This window comes from Chrysemys picta, chromosome 25 (assembly GCF_011386835.1).
Source record: "Chrysemys picta bellii isolate R12L10 chromosome 25, ASM1138683v2, whole genome shotgun sequence".
NCBI lineage: Eukaryota > Metazoa > Chordata > Testudines > Emydidae > Chrysemys > Chrysemys picta.
In genome coordinates, this window is record NC_088815.1 from 11,129,668 (window position 1) to 11,142,563 (window position 12,896).

General features: G+C 56.1%; 1 protein-coding gene across 1 annotated transcript in view; it reads left to right on the top strand.

Annotated features, from left to right (window-relative positions):
- HCN2 (hyperpolarization activated cyclic nucleotide gated potassium and sodium channel 2) overlaps positions 1 to 12,896 on the top strand; it is a 41,252-nt gene that overhangs the window by 11,670 nt on the left and 16,686 nt on the right. The window lies entirely within an intron of this gene.

Sequence of the window (12,896 nt, forward strand, 5' to 3'; positions counted from 1 at the left end):
CGGCTGGGCTGCGTTCCCTTCCTCCATCAGAGCACAGGCAGCTTCTTCTGGTGCTCTGGCCCAGAGTCCAAAGGGCTGAGATGGATGAGTTCAGGCCTCACAGCTTGAGGAGATGGCTAAGAAGGGGCGGGTTATGGCTCAGTAGCCAAAGGTGCTGGGTGCTTAGAACTCCCGCCAAAGAGTCCTGTGCCATCAGCCCCTCTGCAAAGCAGGTTCTTGCTCCCAAACGTGCACTGGGTTTCGCTGGTAGGGGCCCCTGCCCGCTAGGAATGGATGAGACCTGGCAAACTCATTTCACACAGGCCATCACCTGGTGATGACTGGCTGCCCCTAGTACAACTGGCCTGGCCTGGATTTTCCTGTCATCCTAGTAATAATGGGATCGCGTCTAACGTATTGTCTCGCTGGCTCAGAGCGCTTTACAACCCTAAACTAAGTCTCCTGGGATCCCAGAGCTGGGGACACCGAGGCACATGCACTGAATGACTTGCTCGAGGTCATCCAAGGAAGACGTGGTCAGAGCTGGGAATTGAACCCAGGGATCCTGCCTGCCAGTCTCCTGCACTAACCACTAGTCCACACTCCCGCCTTCATTCAGCTTGTGGCCAGCCTGGATTATTGTTAAGCCCCTCCCACCCCACTCGTGTATTACCCCTGCATCTCCTCCTGCACCCCAGAGATGGCATGGTTGGGGACACCAGTCTATGAAGGGTGCCAGCCTGGCCACTGAGCCAAGGTCTCACCCCACGAACCCTCCCCTGGATTTAGCTCCCCGCCCCCTCTGTGCCAGTCCCCTTTCCCCTTGGTGCCAGCCTGAATAGCCAGCTCCTCCCCAGCTGGAGAGGCTGGTGACGGGGGTCGGTTAGGGTGTGTATCGTCACCCCCACTTCCCCACCCCGGACTGAGCGTCGCCCAGCTGAGCCGGAGGCTAAGCCCACAGGCACCCGCCTGTGTGGATCCGTATCTGTGTCCGGAGCGGGAGGGAGTTGGGACGTGGTTACCTGAGGCGTATGTTGCATCTGTGTGTGTGTGTTTTTGGGGGTGGTGTCTTTTGAGGCTCCCTTTGAATTGGGCAGGCCGGTCCTTCCAATGGAGGGCAGCCCTGGGTCAGCCCTGGGAGGGGATCGCATCCCGCAGCCCGGGTCACGGATCAAGACTCCGTTGCGCTAGGCACTGTACAGACAGAACCAAAAGCCAGTCCCTGTCCCAGAGAAGTGTCAGTCTAATACACAGGTGTCTGCGGCGTGTGTGTGGATTCAGTGTGCTGTGTGCGCACACGGGGAGACGTGAGTGCCTCTGGGATTGTGTGTCTGATAAGTGTGCGCTGTCCATTTCATAGAATCATAGAATCATAGATTATAGGACTGGAAGGGACCTCGAGAGGTCATCGAGTCCAGTCCCTTGCCCGCATGGCAGGACCAAATACTGTCTAGACCATCCCTGATAGACATTTCTCTAACCTACTCTTAAATATCTCCAGAGACGGAGATTCCACAACCTCCCTAGGCAATTTATTCCAGTGTTTAACCACCCTGACAGTTAGGAACTTTTTCCTAATGTCCAACCTCGACCTCCCTTGCTGCAGTTTAAACCCATTGTTTCTGGTTCTATCCTTAGAGGCTAAGGTGAACAAGTTCTCTCCCTCCTCCTCATGACACCCTTTTAGATACCTGAAAACTGCTATCATGTCCCCTCTCAGTCTTCTCTTCTCCAAACTAAACAAACCCAGTTCTTTCAGCCTTCCTTCATAGGTCATGTTCTCAAGACCTTTAATCATTCTTGTTGCTCTTCTTTGGACCCTTTCCAATTTCTCCACATCTTTTTTAAAGTGCGGTGCCCAGAACTGGACACAGTACTCCAGTTGAGGTCTAACCAGAGCAGAGTAGAGCGGAAGAATGACTTCTCGTGTCTTGCTCACAACACACCTGCTAATGCATCCCAGAATCATGTTTGCTTTTTTTGCAACAGCATCACACTGTTGACTCATATTTAGCTTGTGGTCCACTACAACCCCTAGATCCCTTTCTGCCGTACTCCTTCCTAGACAGTCTTTTCCCATTCTGTATGTGTGAAATTGATTTTTCCTTCCTAAGTGGAGCACTTTGCATTTGTCTTTGTTAAACTTCATCCTGTTTAACTCAGACCATTTCTCCAATTTGTCCAGATCATTTTGAATTATGACCCTGTGCTCCAAAGTAGTTGCAATCCCTCCCAGTTTGGTATCATCCGCATTTGTATGCCTAGAGATGTGAATGGACATCAGTGCGTGTGTCTAGGCACGGGCGTTTGTGTGTGCACATTCACCCCTCGTGCGCAGAGACAGTGTGAACTAGTGAACTGGAGCCCGGAGCACCACTGCCACTGACTCGACTTTGAGCTAATCCCTTTCCGCCCCCTGCCTCAGTTTCCCCTTCTGTAAAACAGGCTGTCTCACAAGGACGGCTGGGAGGATTCATTGTCGTGTTTTCTTACCTCCAAGGCACTTAAGGACACGCGAAGCGCTAAGGAACGTGCTATGGGGCAGGTGAGGGTTGGGCGTGTAACTGTGTAGATGGGTGTAGCGGTAAAAAAAGAAGTGGGTAAACTGCATTAAACCCCGAAGTCCCCACATGAGAAGTAGGAAAATTCCCTTACCCTCAACTACGCTGCATGGGGTATTGTGGGGTGTTATGTACACCCGGGGCTGTGCGGGTGAGCTAGGATGTCCCTCTGCCTGCATGTGCGGTGTGTGTAGCGGTTGCCTCTGTGTGTGGTGTGTGTACCCAGTTGCCGGTGTGTGTGCCGGTTGTTGGTGTGTGTGTGCCAGTTGCCAGTGTGCGTGTGTAGTGTATCAGTTGCCTGTGTGTGTGTGATGTGAGTACCAGTTGCCTTTGTGATTGTGTGTACCGATTACCTTTGTGTGTGGTGTGTGTACTGTTTGCTGGTGTGCGTAGCGGTAGCCTCTGTGTGTGTGGTGTGTGTACCAGTTGTTGGTGTGTGTAGTGTGTACTGTTGCTGCTGCGTGTAGCGGTAGCCTCTGTGTGTGTGAGTGTGTGTGTGTGTGTGTACCAGTTGCCAATGTGTGTGGTGTGTGTACTGTTGGTGGTGTGCATAGCAGTAGCCTTTGTGTGAGGTGTGTGTACCGGTTGCCGGTATGTGTGGTCTGTGTACTATTGCTGGTGTGTGTAGCGGTAGCCTCTGTGTGTGTGGCGGGGTGCGTACCAGTTGCCTGCGTGTGTGGTGTGTACTGTTGCTGATGTGTGTAGCGGTAGCCTCTGTGTGTGTGTGGCGGGGTGTGTACCAGTTGCCGGCGTGTGTGGTGTGTACTGTTGCTGGTGTGTGTATCGGTAGCCTCTGTGTGTGTGGCGGGGTGTGTACCAGTTGCCGGCGTGTGTGGTGTGTACTGTTGCTGGTGTGCGTAGCGGTAGCCTCTGTGTGTGTGTGGCGGGGTGTGTACCAGTTGCCTGCGTGTGTTGGGTGTACTGTTGCTGGTGTGTGTATCGGTAGCCTCTCTGTGTGTGTGGCGGGGTGTGTACCAGTTGCCGGCGTGTGTCAGTTAGTTTCCTGACCGCGTTGCAGGCGCTGTTGGCCGTGTTGGGAGCGCTGTCTGTGGCACGGGAGCAGGGCCCGTCACCCGCTGCTCCCTGAGCTGCCACAGGACCGCGATGGGCCATGAACTGCCTGCGGCTCCCTGGCGTCTCTCGCTGTCTGCGGGCGAGGGGAGGCTGGGTGCGAAGGCAGCGCCAGCGCCCGGCTCCGAGCGGCAGAGGGGATGGGATTGAGTAATGGCTCTGCCGCCCAGGCAGCGCTGAGACGGTCTGCAGTGCGGAGGCTGAGCACGGCGACATCAGCCCGGGAGGTCTCTGGGCTCTCCCCGCCGGCCGCTCTCTCTCCTCCGCAGTCCAGCCTGGCGAGCTCGGGGGGCTCTGGGCTGGCGGTTTGCAGCTGGAAACTCCAGGGCCTGAGGCTGCGTCTAGCACAGAGAAGCCGACCAGACTGAGTTTTGAAGGTCACGGCCATCCAGGGCTGTCAACCACCAGCCTCGGCCTATCTAAACAGGGGCCAACTGATGGGGTAGTGCCACCCGGTGGGTGCCCTTATCTCTGCCCCTGCTGGGTGGTTGTTTTGGCAGGGGGAGGGGGTGCTAATAAACGGTTTGGACTTGGGAGTTCCTGGTTCTTGGGGCTGATTTCTGAAGCCCTCCAGCTGCTGAGCCCAGCCCCCTTGCTTCACCCCTCAAATCTCCGTGCACGGGGTGGGCGGGGGGCCTGGGAGAGGCCGTGAGAGGCGGCTGCTTTGTCCCTAAATTCCCTCGTCTCCTCCCGTCTGAAGATGGCCTCTCAAAACCATCCCCAGCTGCCTCGCCGCTAGCAGGAAGGGGAGCGAGCGACCCGGGCTCCTCGACGGGGGCCTGCCTCTGTCGCCCCTGACTCTCCGTTCTCTTCCGGGCTCCCTGCCCGGCTCCTGATCGCCTTGTGGAGAGACAGGTTCGCCGGGCCTCATCCCAGACTTTAGGAGGAGTTTTCCCATGACCCAGAGCCTGCCACCCGCTCCACGGACACTCGACGCTTGGCTCTGGGAAGGGAGCCTTGGCAAAGTCCTACGGATGGTGCCACCTATGCTATGCCTGGCTGTCTTCTGCCTAGGTGACCCCAAATGCTCCCCCACACACACCCGTGGACCCCCCCACACACACGTGACCCCCCCCCAGCCTCACTGAGACTGGCTGTCAGTGGCTGATTAGACTGGCCCAGGCATTTAAACTCCATCAGAGCAGCGGATGTGTCTGTGCACATCTGTGCACATCCAGTCGTGTTTTCACGCACATCCGTCTGCCTCTCACCAGGGTCGGTGCTTATGCTCCATGCTCACAGTGGCATCTGAACTGGGGATTTCCTGGCAATGGGATGAGGGTCTAAAGGGAGTTGGAACGGGGGCCAGTGGGGGGCCGATGGTCAGAGACCAGAGCGAGGAGCTGCCAGGTTCTAAACCTGACTCTGACCCAACTCCTGGGCCAAACTGCATCAGTTGCGCCACGTTTCTGTGCCTCAGTTTCCCCACCTGTAATATAGGGGTGGCATTTACCTAATCCTTAAACCCTCTCTGGGTGTCGATGGGGACAAGGGATCGGGCACTTAGATTCCTTCCCCGACACATTGCAGAGCAGAGGCTGAGACGTCAGCACTCTGGGGCCTTTGAATTCAAGGGAACTTTGGAGTGATTGGGGCTGCAGAGACCATCTTCCTCTGATGTCACAAGCGTGACGTCACCGGCTGTGGGTGTGACAATGTCAGGAGCAGGGGCAGTCTCACCCGACCCTTGCCCGAGGGAGGTCACTGGCACACTCCTGGTGTTTCCCCTGGTGATTCCTTGCTGGGGCTGGGCAGGGATTGGGATCCCTAAGGGGAGGTTGGGATTTGGGGGTCACACCCAGCTTTGAGGGCAGCATGGGCTTCTGGGTTTGTTTCCCGCTGAACCTGGCCCACACGCGGGGCCCTGAGTCGGGTTGCTGCTGGAACGCTCGGCAGGGGACCCCAAAAAGCCCGTGCTGCCCCGGCAAGAAGCTGCCCCATGCTGTGAGGAATCGCGCCAGGGAAGCGCCGCTCACACTGGATCAGAGCTGACAGCCGCTCACCGCCGTGGAGCCGTCAGCGAGGAGCGTGGCCCTGCGCCGTGACCCAACTCAGGAGGGGGAGAGCACAGCGCTGTCGTTCCCTTGGCTCCGCTGGATGCGGGAGGCTCCTTCGGCATAAGATTCAGATTCTTGCTTTGGGCCTCACTTTTGTGTCACCATCCCCTGTCTCTCCCATCCTGCCCCTCCGCCTGAGTCCCTGCGTGGGGGCTCAGGGGGGTGTAGTACAGGGGCTCTCAACCTTCCCAGACTCCCGTCCCCCTTTCAGGAGCCCGATTCGTCTTTCACCTCACTGCAAAACGACTCGCTGACAAAATCCACCATAAAAATACAAAAGCGTCACAGCAAATTGTTACTGAACCATGGCCGACTTGGATCTGGAATATAAATCCCGTACTTCCATTTCTGTGTACAGGCTACAGAGCAGTGTGAACAAGTCATTGGTTGACATTTTAATTGGTGCTGACTTTGTGGGTGCTTTTTATGTAGCCTGTTGCAAGACTAGACAAATCTCTAGCTGAGTGGATGTACCCTCTGGAAGATCTGTGCGCACCGCCTGGGGTTTGCGTACCCTGGTTGAGAACCACGGGGTAGTACATAGGAATTGGGTAATATCCCTTTCACTAGTTTGGGAGCCCTCAAGTGGGGCTTTCCCCTACTTCAAGCTCCCAGCTAACGAGCTGAAATGGGAGAAAGGAAGACTCGTTATCTCTGCTTACAGCTGAAGCCCAGAGAGAGAAAGTGACTGGCCCAAGGGAGTTGGTGTCCGAGCTGGGAACGAATCCCCACCTCCTGGATCCCCGTTCCTTCACCTGCCAGGAGCATGACAGCAGGAAACCAACCTCGGCCGGCAGGACTCGCTGCTCCGCTCGCTCTTTTCCATCTCTTCCATCTGTAATTCCTTCCGCTCCTGTCAGGGCCGTGCGTGGACGGAGCAGCCCTGCCTGTGGCCAGCTCCCTCCCCGGCAAATAGCTCCTATTAATAACCACGGCGGCCATTCGGAATAAACGGTTTAATTTCGTGCCGCCTGCTTCCTTCTGCAGAACGGGCCTGCTGGAATAACGCCATCCCTACAAAGGGGGAGGCGGGAATGTGCCGGATGGGCGAGTGCTGGCCTGGCCCCGTCCTGTGGGCGGCCAGGGACATTGCATGGAAAAGGGAGGGGATGTCTGCACTGCAAAAAAAAAAACCAAACCCCACCCTGGGGCAGCAAGTCTCAGAGCTGAGGGTCAAGTAATGTAGTTTGTGCTGGGAGGCGTTCCCAGGCTCAGAGACACGCTGCCGTGTGTGTGTGTGTGGGGGGGGGGGGGGACGTTACCTGCAGTGTACCTATGTCCTTCGGCAGGGAAGTCAATCCCCTGCGCGCTGTGTGACCAAGTGTGTCCGTCCCACCGTTCTGAAAGCTGAGCCTCGACAACCGGAGAATGACCCCTCCCCGCCCCGTGTTGTGTTCAAGGTCTTCATTCATCCCTCTCCCCTCCTGTCTCTCTCCCCGCCCGGACTCCTCCTTCCTCTCCTTGGATGACCCAGTGTCGTCATGACGTGTTGACGTTTACAGTATCGTCGTCACCCCTGGAAACACATAGGACCGTTCCCACTTCAGAGCAATTGTTTCAGGCTCTCTGCAGACTCAGGCAGATGCTGCTGCATTGGTCCCCCGTGGCTCGTGTTTGCAAGGTTTGCTGTAACCGGTAGAGACTTGGGTTTTTTTACTGAAAGTTTGGATGATGGCCAACAATTGAGAGGTTTGTCCTTGCCCCCCGCCCTCCCGTTTAAACACCCCCCCATTAGGACATGCTGGCCTACCCCAGGCCCTGCTTTGGACACTCAGAGGTATATCTGCATCCCATGTTGTCAAAGACCCCCTGGATGGTCTCATCTCACAGTGCAGCTCCCGCCAGTCCTGCCAGCGTGTGGGCGGGCTCAGATACCACAGTGATGGGCGGTGGTATAAGAAGCTAGATAGAAAATGTGTTTCCTCTGGCTTCTCCCAGAGGTGCCCTTGTGGGGGCATGGCCGGCACCGGTTTCAGAGTGGTCCGTGTACCCCAGTGCCCGGCTGTGCCCAGGCCCGCCAGGCGGCTGCCCTGGAGGCTGGCGTCTCCCGCTGTTAATATTTCATACGTGGCTGTTAAAAGCCTGTAGCAAGCAGCTGATGAGAGATCGCAGGGCCAGCTGAGGAGGGGATGGCTCCAGAGTCCAGCCCTGCAGCAGTGAGATGGGGGTGCCAGATATCACTAGCGATGTCGTGTGTGTGTGTGTGTGTGTGTGTGTGTGTAAAAGGGCTGCCTTGGTCTGGGCATTAAACTAGGTAGAGGCGAGTGAGAGGATTTGAAGCACGTTTAATAATATCTCCCTCCTGGGGTCTTTGAAACAGTGGAAGATCCTGGGTGCAGGGCACAGCTGGGCTGGGAAGTGATGCAAAAATCCCCTGCATCTGGGCGTGCTATGGAAAAGCCCAATCTTAGATCTCAGCTGCGGGATCCTCCTTGCAGATCCTGGAGACGGGGGAGTTTTACCCTCAAGCTTCGGGGAGACAGTGCTATGAAACACCCATAACCCCCCCTCCCCACACACACGTGTGTTCCTGCCCCTTTGTTGCCTTCTGGCTCCTATCTTCCGAGTTTATTGACATGCATGTTTTCATGCACTGTGTATTGTCGTGTGGCTATGGACAGTCCTGTCCCGTATCCTGATTCAGGCAGGGGCAGTGCTTGATCCAGCAGAGGAAGCATGTAGGAATTGCTAGGATGCACCTAATGCTGGGGAGGAACAGGGGTAAGTGTTCACAGCACCAGCCCAAGAGTCTGGCTTCGATTCTCAGCTCAGCCCCTGACGTGCTGCGTGATCTCAGATGCGTTGTATCCCCTGCTCTGCACCCCCTCTGTAGTATGAGAAGGAGGAAGAGGATGGTCTGGTGACTACAGCACAAGGCTGGTAGGCAGGACTCCTGGGTTCCATTCCCAGCTGACTTTCTGCCAGTTGCCACTGACTCACTATGTGACCTTGGGCACGTCCTTGCTCTGTGCCTCAGTTTCCCGATCTGTGGAACAGGGCTAAAACTGGGGGAGGGGTATTGGGAAGCTTAATTGCGCCCTGTTGGTCAATTGCTTTGAGCTCCTCAGCCGGGCGGTGGTGTACAAAGTGTCCCGTGTTAGAAAAGCCCCAGGCAGGAGAGGAGCGTGTCTCATTGGCATTGGAAACAGAAGCCCTGTGGGATTTAGGAGCCAGGCAGCTGCTTTGAGTTTTCACTTTGCTGGGGTGCTCTGGGCGACGGGTGAGCTGCAGATCCCTGCGCCCCTCGGAGTGGCATCCCCAATGCGTCTCTGTCCCGTCCGCTCCACTCGGGAGGAGGGAGTCCGGCCACCAGTGGGAAAGGGCTGCTGCCCGACCTGGCGATGGCTGGATCCGCTGTCCAGAGGGAGTCGCCCGGCCCGGCCCCTGGTGTTTGATAGGGGGGGGAAGCCGAGCGGCTCCTGAGAGTGAAACGCAAAGCAGTTTGGCTGAGAGAGCCACAGATCTGTTCGTTTGAGTGGCTCAGACGAGAGGCTAAAACCCTCTGTGATGCATCACGTCTTAAACCTAGGTATGGGCATGAGAGAGGAAGGGCGGCTCAGGCTAGCCCCTGGGAGACCCGGGTCCAATTCTCTGCTCTGCCCCAGGCTTCCTTGGGCAAGTCACTGAAGGCCGAGTGCTCCAAAATCGCTAGGCGCCTAAATCCCTTTGCAGGTCGGAGCCCCCATCTGTGAAATGGGGTTAACAGCCCTTCCCTACTCCCGGGGCTGCTGTGCCGATCAATGCGTTAACACCTGTGAGCTGCACCCTAGATGCAGCCCTTGGGTGTGAGACCCCCAGTCAGTCTGAGGTCCTGATCCATGTGGTCAGGCACCTGTGTGGAGCCGGCTGGGGGCCTCGGTCCTACCCAGTGATCCCCCAGTCAGCCTGGGCTAGGATTTATCCTTTGAGCTCTGCAGGATGCAGGCTCTGTCCCTGCACTGTGCGCAAGGTTGGTCCCCTCCTTTCCTCTTCTAGTCTGCTCAGCTCTCCTCCCAAAGTGACTCGCCATGTGGCAAAGAGTCCTGTGGCACCTTATAGACTAACAGACGTATAGGAGCATGAGCTTTCGTGGGCGAATACCCACTTCTTCGGATGCATGTCTGGCTGCTGCCCCATCAACCTGCTCACAACTGCTCTTTAGCCAACGCAGGTTTGGGCACCCGGGAAGCCCAAGGATGCCCATTCATGGGCGTGGCTCTGTTTGTCGCCCTCATTGATAAAATTGTGCTAATTACCTCTCCACGTGCTTGGCAAATGCGACCTCATTCTCGCAGAGCCCTGGCAAGGCAGGAGATGCTGTTATCCCTGTGTGTGTGTGTGGGGGGGGGGGAAACTGAGGCAGGCTAGTGGCCACACTCCGGAAAGTGATATATGTTTTTAGTGCCCAACTTGAGGGGCTGATTTTCAGTGCGCCTGCAACTCCCGGCGACTTCCGGGGCAGCTCAGCGCAATGCCTTAAAATCGGGCCCTCGCTCGGCCTGGATTCCAAAGTGGAAGGCAGCGGTGGAAAGCGGTGGCTGAAATGCTGTGCCCCAGGTCTCCAAAGTGGGGGGGGCGCTGTTGCGTTACAACGGAGGATCCCAGCACCCCTGGTCTGCTCACACCGTTGGCTCCTGCCTCGCGCTCAGGTTAAAAATTGTGCGCAGCCGAGGGTGTCCGGTAATGCTGTGGGCTCTGCATTAACCATCCCTAACGGGGCAGTAACATAAGATCTGTCTGTGGAAGGTGCAGATTTCGGCTGGTCTCAGGTTAGGTTGATAGTTACGGCGCTCTGGGGTGAGAAAAATCCATCGCTCGGGGAGGTTGTGTGGTTATAGCACGACCTCCTTTATCACTATCGGTTGCGTCTACACTACTGGGTTATGCCAGCATTGCAAAGAACTGCTTCCTTGTCTCCTGAGACCTGCTACAATGAGCCCCCTCCCCCAGTTCCCAGCCCCCCGCCTTCTGGCTCATCTGGTGTGGGAGGGGAAATTTGGCCTCCTGGCTTTTCCCCCCCTGTTCCAATGATCTGGCAGGGGGAGCTTTGGTGTGGGATTAACTTGCTGGGACTTGTACCCACAGCAGCTTGCTAACCGCAGCCCGTGGGGGCTCCTAGCAGAGGTCCTGGGGGTGGGAGACTTGGACATTCTCATCACCAGCCCTGTTTTCCCCCCAGGACCGAAATTAACCAGTTGGATTTCCACGCCAGAGGCCTGATTCCTTCTTGGTCCCCGTCATAGAATCATAGAATATCAGGGTTGGAAGGGACCTCAGGAGGTATCTAGTCCAGCCCCCGCTCAAAGCAGGACCAACCCCCAACTAAATCAGGGCATTGTCAAGCCGGACCTTAAAAACCCCCAAGGAAGTAGATTCCACCACCTCCCTAGGGAACCCATTCCAGTGCTTCACCACCCTCCTAGTGAAAAAGTTTTTCCTAATATCCAACCTAAACCTCCCCCACTGCAACTTGAGACCATTACTCCTTGTTCTGTCATCTGCCACCACTGAGAACAGTCTAGATCCATCCTCTTTGGAACCCCCCTTCAGGTAGTTGAAAGCAGCTATCAAATCCCCCCTCATTCTTCTCTTCTGCAGACTAAACAATCCCAGTTCCCTCAGCCTCTCCTCATAAGTCATGTGCTCCAGACCCCTAATCATTTTTGTTGCCCTCCGTTGAACTCTCTCCAATTTTTCCACCTCCTTCTTGTAGTGAGGGGCCCAAAACTGGACACAGTACTCCGGAGGAGGCCTTACCAATGCCGAATAGGTCACACCTGGTTATGTTCCAGGAGCGACACCAGGAATGACTCTAGCTCAGCGCTGAGAACCCGCCTCCATGTCCGTGTCCCCTGCTGGCCTGTTCTGTTAGAGCTTCCCCAGTCGCCACCCTCCAAACCAAACATCCCTGTGCTTTGGGGCTTTCAGGATTCGAACCCGGAGCCAGACAGGCCGCTCGTCTTTCAGCCCTGTGTGTCTAACAGGCCAAATAGGCTCCTAACCGCCCTGAGGGTGGAAATCTGGCTCTGAATTTTGCACCATCTCTGCTGTCAATGAGGCTGGTACTCGGATGGTATCATTTTCTCCCCTCCCCCTCCCCCATGCCCTGATTTCAGGGTGGCTGTGAGCACCGTTACCTGGCCGCGGGGGTGGGGGACGGAGAGGAAAGGGTCGGTCTGGTGTTTTGGTGGATGGGCTCCTCTGATTTGGGGAGGGCCAAGACTGACGCCGCCTGCTGCCAGGCCTAAGGGGTGAAAAGCGCGGTAAAATGGGGTTGGAATTGGGGGGACATCCAAGTACTTTGTGTACTGTTCAGTTTGGGGGAGTTCTGGGTGGTCATGGGGGGGGTAAATCCATCCCTAGCGTAACTCAAATGGAGTCATTAGAGTGGTTGTTAGTAGTAGAGCAGCGATGTGACTCCCTGGACTGGGGCACCTGGATTCTGTTCCTGCTGGCTGACCTTTGGCAAGTCCCGTCTCCCCGTGCCTCAGTTTCTCCATCCATACAATGGGAGTAACGACCCTCCTTTGTAAAGTGCTGAGAGACCGATGTATTTAATCCTGTGCTGCCCGCACACCTTTAATCCATCAGGAGCCCAGGTTACCGGAAGGGGAAGTGGCCACAAGAGAGCACTTCTTCCATAAACCCTGCCAATCATCCCTTCTAGGCAGCCGCGTTACAGGCTGGAGAGAGAGGCAGGGTGGCCCAGTGGCTGAGACTCAGGACACCTGGGCTCTGTTTCAGGCTCTGGGTGGCCTTGGGCAAGTCCCTTCCTGCTCCGTGCCTCGGTTTCCCCATCTGTAAAATGGGGGTAATGATACCGCCCGCACTTTGAGGTCTGCCGAGGAGAGCTAGGGATCGTTGTTATTAAAGCTTCGCTGGATCGGAACCCAAGAGCAGGAAGAATAAACGCAAAGAACGTGTCGCCAGACTGTGGCAGTGTAGACAAAGGAGGCAGGGGAAGCCCAGGTCCTTAAAATAACTGCAGGCTCCTGCCGGGAATAGAGACTGTTTTCAGACGAACAGATGTCAGTGAAAAGATGGGCCTCCCACAACGGCCGGTGGCTGGAGAGTTACTGCTCTTATTCATGAAAAGAAGAATAGTCCAGCGCCGGGCCCGTCCTGTATATAAACAGTGCCGCTCATGTCAAAGGAATCTGTTGCCCCGTTGGCCCAAGCGGTTCGCCAATATCCCCATAAAGAAAGGGCTCTGGTGTCTTTAATGTCCATGCGGAAACTCTGCGCTTTA